Source organism: Balaenoptera acutorostrata, chromosome 3, assembly GCF_949987535.1.
Source record: "Balaenoptera acutorostrata chromosome 3, mBalAcu1.1, whole genome shotgun sequence".
Classification (NCBI taxonomy): Eukaryota; Metazoa; Chordata; class Mammalia; order Artiodactyla; family Balaenopteridae; genus Balaenoptera; species Balaenoptera acutorostrata.
The window spans coordinates 127949181-127962820 of record NC_080066.1 but is presented as its reverse complement, the minus strand read 5'-3'; the positions used below and the strand labels follow the sequence as shown (position 1 = coordinate 127962820).

General features: G+C 31.9%; 1 protein-coding gene across 3 annotated transcripts in view; it reads left to right on the top strand.

Annotated features, from left to right (window-relative positions):
* MDGA2 (MAM domain containing glycosylphosphatidylinositol anchor 2) overlaps positions 1–13640 on the top strand; it is an 814155-nt gene that overhangs the window by 497471 nt on the left and 303044 nt on the right. The gene's annotated exons all lie outside the window — the stretch shown is intronic.

Below are 13640 nucleotides of genomic sequence, written 5' to 3'. Positions count from 1 at the left end.
GAATTAAAAAAAAAAATTATATTGGTAATAAGATAAACAGGGATTTGACTATATTGTTAAAGTTTGGAACATCATATATCCTTAACTAGGGAAGTATATAACCAAATTTAAAATGTTGTAAATATTCTACTTCAGAATGTTAAAGATTATTAAGTTTCACATCTCACCTCTCTAATAATATAAGATTATCCTGAGGTTGTAAATTTCCCAGCATCCCATTTTTTGTCATTAAATACAGCATTAAATAAATATGGCAATTCATTCTTTAATTTTTACTAAAATCCATTTTTTTTTATTGAGCAAAATAACTTAAAAAATTTGTCAACAGTATTTAGTTGCTTGGATGTCTCTTAACGTTTAGAAATCCAAATAAATGATCACCTATCATTTATTTGATTCTTTTATTGTCAATTTCTTTTCAAATATAGACATTGTTAAAATTTAGAAAACATAATTTTCTGTTTCACATGATGTTTACCATACCAAGGCAATTCTAAACACATATTCACTAGGTACATAATCACTGTAGGCAGTTTCTTACCTGCAGAAGGGTCTTATCACTTAGAAATGAACACATGGCCCTTGTCCAAATTGGGGGAAAACTTCTATACTTTCAAAATAATTAAGAACTTGTTTTAAAGTTATTAAATAAGCACAATCAAATTTTTCATTCATTTTGAATTTGTTGCTGTTTCTGTGTTAGCAACTCTTAAAAAATCTGTCTTACAAGAACTCTAAACTAGTAGCTATTGATTCTACCTTTTAAAGGTAACTTTTATTTTCTCTTCATTTTCTTCCCCCATTCTTTTGTGAGAAAAACAACTTTTTAATTTGAACATTTCAATACTGATACTTTCTTTGTTATGAATATTAGCTTATACTATGCTGCATAACACACACTTTTTCTTTTGCTATACTCGGAACTCTGCTGCTTGGACCCTCTGAATTCTCTTAAAAAGTATTTAAGAAACAAACTTTTCTTGAAATTCTGTGCTCTGGATTCACCTGCTGTAGCTGATAATCGCCAATAACATGTAGTTATAGCTCCTATTTAAAAATGTCTTTCCTGCCTTTGGTCACTTGATTATGTTGTTTATGTCTCCTTATGAAATGGCTATGTATTGGGGGTTTTTTTTGTTTTTTATGTTTTTGTTTTCTATATTTATTTATTTTTAACTTTTTATTTTATACTGGAGTATAGTTGACTAACAATGTTGTGATAGTTTCAGGTGTGCAAGAAAGTGATTCAGTTATACATATACATGTATCAATTCTTTTTCAAAATCTTTTCCCGTTTAGGTTGTTACATAAGATTGAGCAGAGTAGGTCCTTGTTGGTTGTCCGGTTTAAATATAGCAGTGTGTACATGTCAATCCCACACTCCCTAATGGTTATATATTTATATCTGTACTAAAAATTATGTAGAAACAATACTTCAATACTTTTATGTTATATATGTACTTAATTTGTTAACATTAAACATATTTTGTAGGCTGGATTGATAAAACTCTCAAAGAGCAGCACATGGGAAGTTTAGTTCTTATAACCACAGAGAATGTTGGATTTCTCACAGACAAAATGCTGTCAGTGGTTTTTCTTCATACCATGTGTGTTGACATACTGAACATGGGCCTGATATACACAAGTCCAACCATATCACATGACTTCTATTATCTCTCCATGGAATATAGCAATAGGTTCCTAACTGGCTGTCATGTTTTATTACAGAAACCTCCAGTCATCTGAGTGATCATTTTAAAATGTAAATATTTTTCCTGCTTTAATCTCTCCAGTGGCTTCCCAATGTTTACAATAAATCCAAATACGTATCGTGACCTACAGGGCCATGTTTGACCTTGCTCTGCCTTGTTCTCTCTTGCCTTCTGTACCTTATTCACTGTTTTGGTCACACGCGCCCTAGACATGTCTAGGGTGTGAATGTTCTCAATTCCTCCAAGTAGAATGTTATTTATTAGATAATATGGCAGGGATCTACTTAACACCAAGCACTCATCACCTGAGAAAGGCTTTCCCTGACAGTTCTATCTGAGGTAACATCTTTTCCCTTCCACAGTTACTCTTTTCTAATACCCAGTTTTTTGTTGTTGTTGTTGTTTGTTTGTTTTTATTTGTTTTGTTTTGTTTTTCCCTACAGCACTGAAATTATCAAATTATCTTATTTGTGTATTTGGACATAAACTCAATAATTATAGTGACTTTGTCTTTTCAACAGCTCAAATGGTGCCTAACACATGAAAGATTCTCAGTAAATATATTGAGCCAATATTCCCATGGAGATGTCTGGATTTGTAACTAAGGAATAGCTAAAATTATTAGTAACTCCTGAATCACTCTCTGTAACTCCATTCCTCTTTACCCACTAAAGAAAGCTTAGTGAAATGTGAATGAGAATGATATTATAATTAAATCAATTTTAAAGTATTTAATTTCCAAACTGTTGATGATTTTCTTATTATAATTTTTAATTGATTTCTAGTCTAATTTCACTGGGTCAGAAAGCATACTCTCAACATTTTCAGTCTTTAGAAATTGAGACTTGCATGGTGTACTTGCCTGTGATGTACCTCCATGAATGATCCATGTGCACCCACAAAATGTGCATTCTAAAATTGTTGAGTTTCAGATAGGTCACATTTGTTAATTTTGTTGTTCAGATATTCTATGTATTTCCTGATTTTTGTGTCTGCTGTCCTAAAAGCTATTAAGAGAAGTTAGTTAATGTCTATGACTATGGCTGTGGATTTGTCTCTTTCTTCTTTATTTTTATCAATTTTGCTTTATATATTTTGAAGGTATATTATTAGCACATACAGAATTAAGATTTTTATATCTTCCTAGTGGATTATCTGAGTGTATTATCTTCCTGGTAAGTTATCATTCAGAAATATCCTTCTATACCACTGGCACTGTTTCTTGCCTTAAATCTGTTTTGTCTGTCATTAATTTAACTATACAAGCTTTCCTTTGGTTAGTGGGGTTCTTTAGTGGGTGGGGGAGAGTGATAAATATTCATCTCTTTTACTTTCCAACTTTATATTTACAACATGTCACTTGTAACCAGAATATAGATTTTTGTTGTTGTTTTAATCCAGTGGGACTATCTTAATTTTTAGTACATTTAATCCAATGACTAATATCAATTTTTTACCATATGACCCATTTGTTTTATTTTACTTCTCTGTTTTCTTGCCTTCTGGATTTATCAGATGATAAAGTGTTATCATTGGATGATAAATTATTCCATTGGATGATAAATTATTCCATTTTATCATCTATTTAACCAAGAGGTTTAAATTATCTTGGTAGCTTTTGACACTTAAATTGAAAATCAATTGGCCCTATGTATTAGGGTCTATTTCTGAACTATTTATTCTGTCTCATTGATTTATATGTCTGTCTTTATGCCAATACCACACTGTGTTAATTACTGTAGCTTTATAACGAGTCTTAAAATCAGAACGAATAAGTCCCTTAACCATGTTCATCTTTTTCAAAATTGTTTTAGATGTTTTCATTTCTTTGTATTTCCATATAAATTTTAGGATCATCTTGTTGACTTCTACAGAGAGCCTGGTAAGGTTTTGAGTAAAGTTTTGTTGAATCTATAGCTCAATTTGAGAAGACTGATATTAAAGTTATAGAACTGAGGATGATTGATATTGGCAATGTATTATAATCAAGCAAAGAAAAACCTGATCTCCTTCGTTTTGACTTTACCTCTTTGTCATGCATAGTATTGCTCTATGAACAATTTGACAGCATATGTAAGATTTTCCAATACCAGTTTTATTTAGGTTTATCAACCTTTAAGATACTGCTTTGAGTATTTTCATATATAAATGTGTATTTATCATAAATGCACAGGAAGCTAGTCATTTACTTAAGAAAGTCTCGAGGGTTTTGTATAAACAAATTACCTCTTGGGGCAAGGCAGCTAGGTGTATATATCCACCTGAAAATCCAACAGTTTTCTTTTTCAATGGGCCATAGGAGGTTTACTTTTATGCAGGAAACACAAATGCAGATGCCTACTGAAACTATCTGGTAACATAAATATGTGATCTGTTGGAGGGGGTTATGTAGTATGAAAATAAGAACTGGTAAGGCTTGCTGTGCATGCCCACTTTTTAGAAAACAATATACCACCTGTTGCTGCCAGAGTTCTATATTTGACCCTCTGGGCTGCCATTTTGAAACTCTGCTTGAGTCCACAGTTTCTTCAGGAGGGGGTGGTACATATGATAACATTATTACTTTTGTATAATTTCAAATATAGGGAATTACAGAATAAGCAGGATTTCTCTACAAATTCTGTTGAATGAAAAAATTAGAATTAATAGATTGAGAATTCCAGGACTGATTCCAGCCTCCAGGGCACATTTTTATAATACAGACAAATATGATATAAAGAACATTTTTACCCATGAATCTACTTGATAACAAATTACGTCCTCATTAGTAGCTTCTAGCTGCATTGGAAATTTGGAAGGACAGTGAATTGTGGTTGTCCAGCAGTAGAAAGCAACACAATGTATTTAGCCTGTGGTCTTTATTTTTACAATGATAAAGCATAATTTTTATGTAGATTCCAATTTACAAAGTTATCATATCTAGTTGTTTTTCTCTACATTAAAAGGTAACCCAAACATTTGTAAGTAACTATTCAGAATTATGCTATTGAAATAAAGGCATTAATTATTTGGTCTATATATCATATTTGCTTTAGATTTAAAATTAACTTTTTTTTGTATCCTTGAAATGCTTCCCAAGATAGTCTTTGTTTTGTTTTGTTTTGCCTTCCTGTAATGGCTTTGCCATTTGTAATGAGATAGGAATGGTGTTCACTTTTCCTTTTGCTTATCAGGTTAGTGTGTATGTATATGTATTCTTAGGTGTTATTGATTTCTTGGACTATTGTTTCCCATCAACTGCCGTGTGTACTTTATGAAGAAAAAACTTTCCATTTTAGCTTTGTTTGTGTTGGAGTACTTCAATAATAATTTATTTTCATAGATCTATCACCTCTGTGGCTTCATAGTGTAAATAAGATCCAGTTAAAATGACTGAGATCTGTTTTGTGCAAGATATGGGCAACTCTCTATCAGAGATATAGAGGCTACTAGGCAAGGCTCCTCCTCTAACTTTGATAAACATGGGTAGAAGTCAAAGTAAACAGTGATTATGATACAAAGTAGAAATTATTGTCAAAAAGAGGCACACAGTAGTGCTATGGAGAGAACATTTCAGGATGGAGAGCAATAGCATGTGTAATATACAGAAGGAAGACAAAATCTTCAGAGACTGGCCATGTCTCTGGATGGCTGGAATAATAATTGGTATATGTGGGGAACAGTGGACTGTAGAGCTGGGAAGGTATACTGGGACTATATCATGGAAGGATTCAAATGACAGATCATAAGTCTGCTTATTTTTAATATTAGAAAATTAAATTTCTTTTAAATATATTATGTTTTGCTATTCAATAACAATGTCTTGTTTTAAATAAAACAGAATTTCAAAGATAATAAGATATATCTACCCCACATGCACATTCATACTAAGTTAATACCTATATCAATTTGAAGTGAATATTTATTTCACCATCCTGTAGAAATACAAAATCTTGATTATGCCTTTTTATAGATCATGTTTCCAGAAGGAAATTGGTATGTGTTCCTGAGGCCGATATGAATTAAAAAACATATACATCTAAGAGGAATAATTATCCTTTTCATACTTCCACTCATTTAATATGGAAGATGTGGGCTAGCATATACTGTTATTTATTTAGAAGTTTATTATAAATTAGTCATTAGAGCTACAAAAAATGAGTGTAAGTTGGAATGTTTGTTTTTTTTTTTTTCTTTTTACTGATATCTGAAAGTAAATATTAAAAGAAAGTTTCAATTCCTTTTCTAAGTAAAATAGAAATACTGCTTCAGGCTATGGGCATTATTTCACTAGACAGTGTCACCATTGGTAAGGGCCACTGACTAATGCATAGAATGCCTTCCCTTTATTTATTTTATTTAAAAAGTAGTTTTAAAAATTTAAATACAGGAGTTTCAAATAATTTTGTGAATGTTAAAGAAATGTGTACTTAAATTTTACAAACTATATGTACTCTTGCTATTTCTCAAGAACTTTTGTAAAGATGTTCATGACATCATCTTGTGTATTGTAATTACACCATCTAATTACAAGACTGAACATATTTACATCAATTATGTAATTAGTTATAATTAGGCTAATTAGACTAATTATACAATTAGACAATAATCAACTGAAAATTCCTTTTTACAAATCATGGAAATTCACATGATAAAAGACTCCCAATATCACAGAATATTAAATTTATATGTTCAACAAAATAAATTAATATTATGCAATAAAACAGTTTTAAGTAGTAAAGTCTAAATCATTATAAATATACTCATATGTATATGTACATGCCATTTGATAGCATATGTATATGCACACACATGTTTTATATAGTCTCTATTTTGTTATACATTATGATATATTTTTTAAAAATATTCTGAGCTTTGGGAGTTGTTTATTGAGAGGAAGAGAGTCAGCCTGAATGCTTTCCTCATTTCCTGAATGTGGTGAATTAATTGAGTGGGGTTCAAATTCTTCCTTAACTCTGCCTGTTATTTTCTACATTCCTTTTACAGATTTTGTCTGTATTAGCCCCTCTCCCTCTTTGACATACTACATAGAGGAATCTTACATATTAACCTAGATGGCTGTCTCGTAAGCTCAGACACCTTGGTAACTTGTTTCCTGACTGCAAGATGTAAATCATCTTAGTTCACCCAAAACGATTCTCCAGTCAAATGAGAGCTGAACTTTGGGCAATTGTGGACCTAGAATTCACAGTAAAAGTTATTCCTCCATTTTGTCTGTCCTTCTCATGTGTCCACTTTGCTGCTCTGATCTGCATAAGAATTAACTAGGATATGCTGTGCACAAACCATTATATTTATTGGACTATATTTTTTGGTCTTTAAAGAGTGGGAGTCATCTCAACAGTAAGGCCGTTTAAGCCTTAAAATTTCAATTACTACCCAATTTGTAGTCTTTACTTTTGGATAATGTAAACACTAGCAGCATTCCTAATCACAAGAACTTAGGTATATAAAATATTTCCAGAATGCATCTACTACAAAAATGACCTCTGTATTTTAATGGCCATAGCTTCATTGCTGTTGGTTCAAATGTACTTGATTGTTTTATCAGTCCCTTGGGGCTTACTTCCCATTTACATGCTCTTGCGAATAATTGACTGTTCAGTTCTTCTGTGGATGGCCCCTAGCTCAGCTTCTTAAATCTGTCTTTCAGCTTACCCTAATATAAAGATTTTTTTTATTGTTATTACTACTATTAGAGTCAATGTGGCTCAAAAAGGTTTACTGAAAACATTATGTGCAGGAGAGTGAGTTGGCTCTATTCTTTTCTTGTCAGTAATCTTGACTGAGTTGATAGCATGCAAAGCACTGCACAAATGGCAGGAATGGAATTTAAAGTGGCCTTATCTTATACAATGGAAAAGGCAGTATTAATATAAATATATAATGTAAATGACAAAAAACATACATAAACATAGAAACAAATACAACTGGTATAGACAAAACATATTAACTAAGAAAATAGAAAGAATGTAGGAAAAATACTTTTAGAGACTGTCTCAAGGGTAAGAGCTTTTAGTTTGAAAACTCTTCCTTGAAATAATGGCTGTATGGAAATATTCAAAATAACTGTAGGGGCATTTGTTGTTTAATGGGTATACAGCTATGGTGGGTGGAAATCATGTTTAAAATATTTTCCAACAAGAGAGGGCAGGTTTTGAAAAAAAATAATAATCAGGTAGACAAGTGGCATTCAACACAAAATAAGTAGTATTAGAATAAATTAAAACCTACTCTCACAGCCCATCTAGTCTGGCCTCTTCCAGGCTCTGAAATTTAATGTCAGTCGATTGTCTTCATTTCTCTATATTCCAGCCACATTGATTTTCTATCTAACCCTCCAACAGGGCAACCTTACTACTGTGTTAGGTCTCCTCAGTTTTGGTTCTTACTATCTTTATCATACTATATGTGATAACTCATCTTTCAAACATCCTTCTAGTCATTCAAGTTTCAGCTCAAAAGCCTTAGAGATACCTCTCAGCATGTCCTATCCAGAATAGCTCACCACATCTCCATCTTTCTATCACATACCTTGTTTGATTTACTTGACAGCATTTAATACTTGTAAAAATCATTCTCTGTCTTAGTTTACATATTTATTGTTTCAAACATGTAAAGTTTAATGTATTTTTCACTGTGTTCCCAGCATTTGGAAAGTACTTAGAGTAAGGCTATAGTTAATTTTGTCTAAACATTTTTTCATTGAAATATTACATATATATAGAAAAGTACCTGAAACATAAGTGTATAGCATGATGCGTTTTTTCACAGAGATCAGATTTCGCTTCGTAGAGTGAAGATCAAGAAACAGAACTTTCGAGCACCTCCTCTATGGTTTTAGTTAATTTAAGTCAAGAAACTGACGATCTCGTAAAATTTGATAGACAGGAAGTGTGGCATAACATTTGAAAGGATTGACTTTCTGTGATACAATTTTTATTTTTTTACAAAGAATAGGGAGAAGCAAGAGAATTGATGGTGTATTTATTATAGTAGTGCAAGTAAAAATATTTAATTGTAGAAAAATTACAGAGAAAGAATCAGTTTCCAATTGATTATTAATGTGGCAAGTATTATAGAAAGGGCAGAGAAATTGCAAAGTAATAAGAACGATACAAGAAATATAGCATCATACACAAAGGACAGAATGCATAGTGGGAACAATGAAGTCTAATTTTTATAGATTTTATATTTTTGTACCTTTTATTTTTAAAAGCCATTATGATTATATATTATAACTACATTACTTCTTGCAGAATATTATGAGTGGGAAGACCAATTTTAAGTATATCCTGTCAACCAACAAATATTTATTAAGCAATGGATATAAAAGGCTCCCTATTAGGTGTTATTAGAGATATACGATAACTCTGCCCCTAGGGGCCTCATGATTCAGTTAAAGAACATAAGTCAACACATTGAATGATAATTTCATAACCAAATACTAAATAGTGAGTTATAAATAGATATTTTGGTATAAAAATGAAATAGAAGTTCCAAAGAAAGAGAATTTACTTCTAACTGAGAAGGTCAAAAAAGAGTTTACAGAGTAGATACAGATTTTTTTGAACTGCACTTCGGTTTAGACAGGAACAGAAAAAGATTCATATCAAGGGATAGTTTTATTAAAAAAACAGAGTTGAAATCATAAAAAGACACCTTAAAATAGGGATTAAACTAATTTGATGGGGATAAATATTAAATAAAAATAATAAATTAATACATAATAAATAAACTAATTTGTGTGAGGAATAAGAAAAAAGTAAATTTGCTTAGACTGCATAGAGTTTCAAATGACACACTAAAGGTTTTTGAAATAACCTTTCAGAGTAGGAGAGCTATTTAGGGTTTTCTAGCATAAAAATGACATGATGAAGGCAAGTATTGTGGCAGCATGCAGAGAGATTAGAATAAAGGAGAGCAACAGTTCTTGATACTAGGCAGTACATTACCTTAGCTGAAATAAGCTCTCAAGCCGTATTCATTAAATCAGTGGTTGATGAGGGACTACAGCAAATATCATGCCTATAGATTGAAAAGCAAAGGTCATTCGTGAAAGAAAAACTAAGGAATAATCTCAGGCACTTGATGCCATTGAATGTGGGGGAATGAGAAACAGTGAAGAGTGAATGATGACATGAGTCTTGAGTCTGGATTAGAGGAGAATGATAAGGTGATCATTAAAAAGTAGCACAACATCAGAAGAGAAAATTTATATGAGGTGATGCAGTGAGTGTAAGTGGAATGGAATGGTGAACTCATTGAGTTTGATATGACATTGTATGTCTTACTGATGAAAATCTTTGTCAGTCAGTTATCGAAGAACTTAGGTTAGAGGTCAGAGGTATAGATAGAGGTGGTGGAAGAGGACATGCATAGAGAGGTCAAGGGGAATCCAAGAGAGAAAAAATTCAATCTAGAAACAGAAGAGACAAGTCTAACTTGTTTGTTGGCAAAGTATGTAGTGGCTTTTTTGGGGGTAAGGGCTCTGTAATGCAAGAAGTCGATAAATGTAAACAACAACGAAAATAATGGTCAAAAAGAATTAGAAAACCAGGATAGATTATCTTAAGAGATCCAGATGGGGTGGGGAGAAACTCAAGTGCAAGAGTGTAATGGCTAGCAAACATTGCAACTAAAAGGACAGGAAACGTTTTAAAAAGCAGGATTTCATTAATTACAATACTATTGGTGATGGTTTTTAAGTGTGATATATATTTTTTTTTTGCTTAGAAATTTGTCAGGTATCTATATATAAATGCTAATTGAAACCATGATAATGCATCAGATTGCTCTAGGAATATAGTATAGTAGAAGATTGCAGACTAAAATTTGTATAGTAGATAGAAAATGAAATAGAATACAACCAAAAAGTATCTAAATTATTATATTTCTAATTTTTTACCTACACACAAGGAACTGTCAAAATAGCAAAGGTAATCTAAAGTGTTAGAAGCAAGCAGAGAAGTACAGAAGCATAAAAAAGAAATAAAGATTTATTGAATTTTAACAAAAGAGCATTATTAATGACATTAGAAGATACAGTTTCAGCGAAGTGTTGAAATAGTATCCAGAAAATATGGATTAAAAAATAATTTGTCAGTGGAAACAGAAACAAGAAATACTGGCAGAATATGATTAATTCTATGTGAATAAAGAGACTTTATCATTAAATACGCATCTAAATGGCAGTGTTCATCCTCTGCATATATTTGAGAATTGTTATCACTGCATGATTCCTTTTAGAATGTTGACTATATATATTAACATTTGTTGAGTTCATATCAGGTACCAAGCAGATAATAAATTCTGGATAAATAAATATGCATAAAGCAAAACCCTGAGTGGTGAACGATAAGTAGTCATAGTACTTTTAATTGCAAAAGTATTCATTTAAAAAGTGTCTCTCTATGCTAAGTCCTGTACTAGGTGCTTAGAACATAGTGCTGAGAACAAGACAGACATAATCTCTGCCCTCTAGGTACTTACTGGCAAGGGGAGGAGTATGGCAGAAAATAAATCCATTACCAAAATAAGTGGAAAAATGAGACTGTATTATAAAAAGATATAAGCAGAACTCATAAAAATGAATTTCTCCCTTTCCAGAAAGTAAGGAAAGACTTACCTGTGGAAGTGAGTAGTGTTGGGATTTAAGAATGAGATGAAATTGATTAGGCATAGAGAGATGAGGAACCAGGCATATGCAAAGGGTCTGTGGCCAAAGGAAGCTGAATGTGTGTAAGGCATTATAAAAATGAGAGGAGACTGGGGCGGCAAGGAGAATGCAGGTCATATAGGGTTGACAGTCATGTTAACAACTGTTACGTTTATGTTAAGGACAATACCATGTTATTCCTGTGATTTAAGCAGAGAAATAGCATGATCAGATTTCCATGTTAAAAAAAAGTCCTGATTCTAGATTAGAGGATCATGCTTGCTTGGATTCTTAAACTATACCAAGCACAATCAGAAATTTCTCAGCTGAATGTTGGGTTTAGAGCATTACTTTTAAAAATAAATAAAAGAATGTTCAGAATTGAACATGTTGAAAGGTCAGTAAAATCTGAGATAGAGATACTGAATATATGAATTAGATGTAATAATTGAAAGTCTAAGATTCCTGTTACTAAAGAAGAAAGAGTAGATTTAGACTTGAAGTCCATTTTTGCATATGTTGAGTTTTAGGTACCTATGAGACATCGAAATGGACATATTGAGGTAAAAAATTGGCATATACGTCTAAAACTTGAGGGAGAATTTTGGAATAGGGATAAAGACTTGAGGGGGGCCAGGAATAAATTCATCAGGCTTGTAGTATAAATTCATCAGCAAGGATAAAATCATTTAAGGGAATTTTATAAAGTGTGATTAACTGTAGAACAAATAGAATTCCAGAGAATACCAACAGTTAATTAAGTGTTGAGAAAAGAAAGAAAAGTGAAGAAATCTAAGCAATAACAGTCACAGAGGTAGGAGGAGTAAGATGTATTATCTCATTCAAAAAATTATCTGAGTCAACAGCTTCTAGTATAACATTCTTTCAACTATGCTTTGTAACTAAGCACACTTTTATATGCATTGTATATAGTTAATATAAATGAGAACTCTGTAATACTTTGAGAGCATGTTTTAAAATTTAGGCTGGCCAAAAAGTTCGTTCGGATTTTTCCATATGCTGTTGTGGCAAAACTCGAACGAACTTTTTGGCCAACCCAATATAAATTCTAGAACCATACACTCTGACTCTGTGTATATTCCTGTGGGGTGTATTTGCGTCTGTTTATACAGGAAAAAGGCAATGTCTTTCCTAAAGAAAAATTGAAAGATAGATTATTATTTATCCCACTGAGGAAAATGCTAAAGGTGTGACTGTTTTAAGACTGAATTTTGACAATGAATGAAAGGAATTATGGCCAAATACCCATGCACACTGAAGGAGAGACTCATTTGACATTTGGAAAACTCTGTGTGCCTGCATATGTGTCGGCAAGCTTTTTTTTCTGCAACTGAACAGTCAGTGTCTTTATGTATTAAATCACTAAATATTCTGATTCTTCTGAATAGTGTATCAAAGTATTGCAATTTTTAGGACTTGAATGATGTTACTTAAGTAAAATAAAAGAAACACATGGTTCTGTGCAGATGTTATCTGGAAAAAATTAACATTTTAAAAATGGCTCTACCAAATATGATATCATTGGGAGACTTTTTACCATCTCCATAATTAAGTTACTTGTGAAAGGAACTATTTTGAGAGATGCATTAATAACTTTAGATGGTAAAGAAATCCCAGGAGACCTTACTTGAATTGGGCAGGTTTTTTCCTCTTCTTATTGTTGTTGTTTGTTCTTTTTATCTTTTGAACAATTTCAGTGTTTTTGCATGGTCTTTTTTGGCTCATCAAGAGTGTGTAAGACATTTTTGACCACTTCCCTGATTTGAGTCTATCTGCAATTTTGCAGATTTACCCAGGAGACTTAAACCTTGAATTCCTGAACATAAAGTAACACAAATAATAATAATATAGAAACACTCATGAATACTTTTTAAATGCAGTTTAAGATTTATCATCTGTCATTGCTCCATATACACAAAATATTTATGTATATTTAATTTAATTATCTATCATTAGATTGACCTCATTAACTTTGTTTTACCAACAGTGTTTCATTTATTGGCTCTTCAGAATCCTTTTCTTTCATAACATTTCATGTTGAAGCCTGCATAGGTTACAGTGTTTGTTGAATAAACTCCATTATTAAGTACACTGTTCTGATCTTTGCATAATAATTTGCATAACTACCACCAGAAATAGATTTCCCCCTTAGGAAGCTAGTTTGCAAAAAAAAAAAAAAAAAAGCTATGAATTTTCATTGTAGTCAGTTTTTATCTCCAAGCACATTACAGTTTGATTTTTAAATGCGA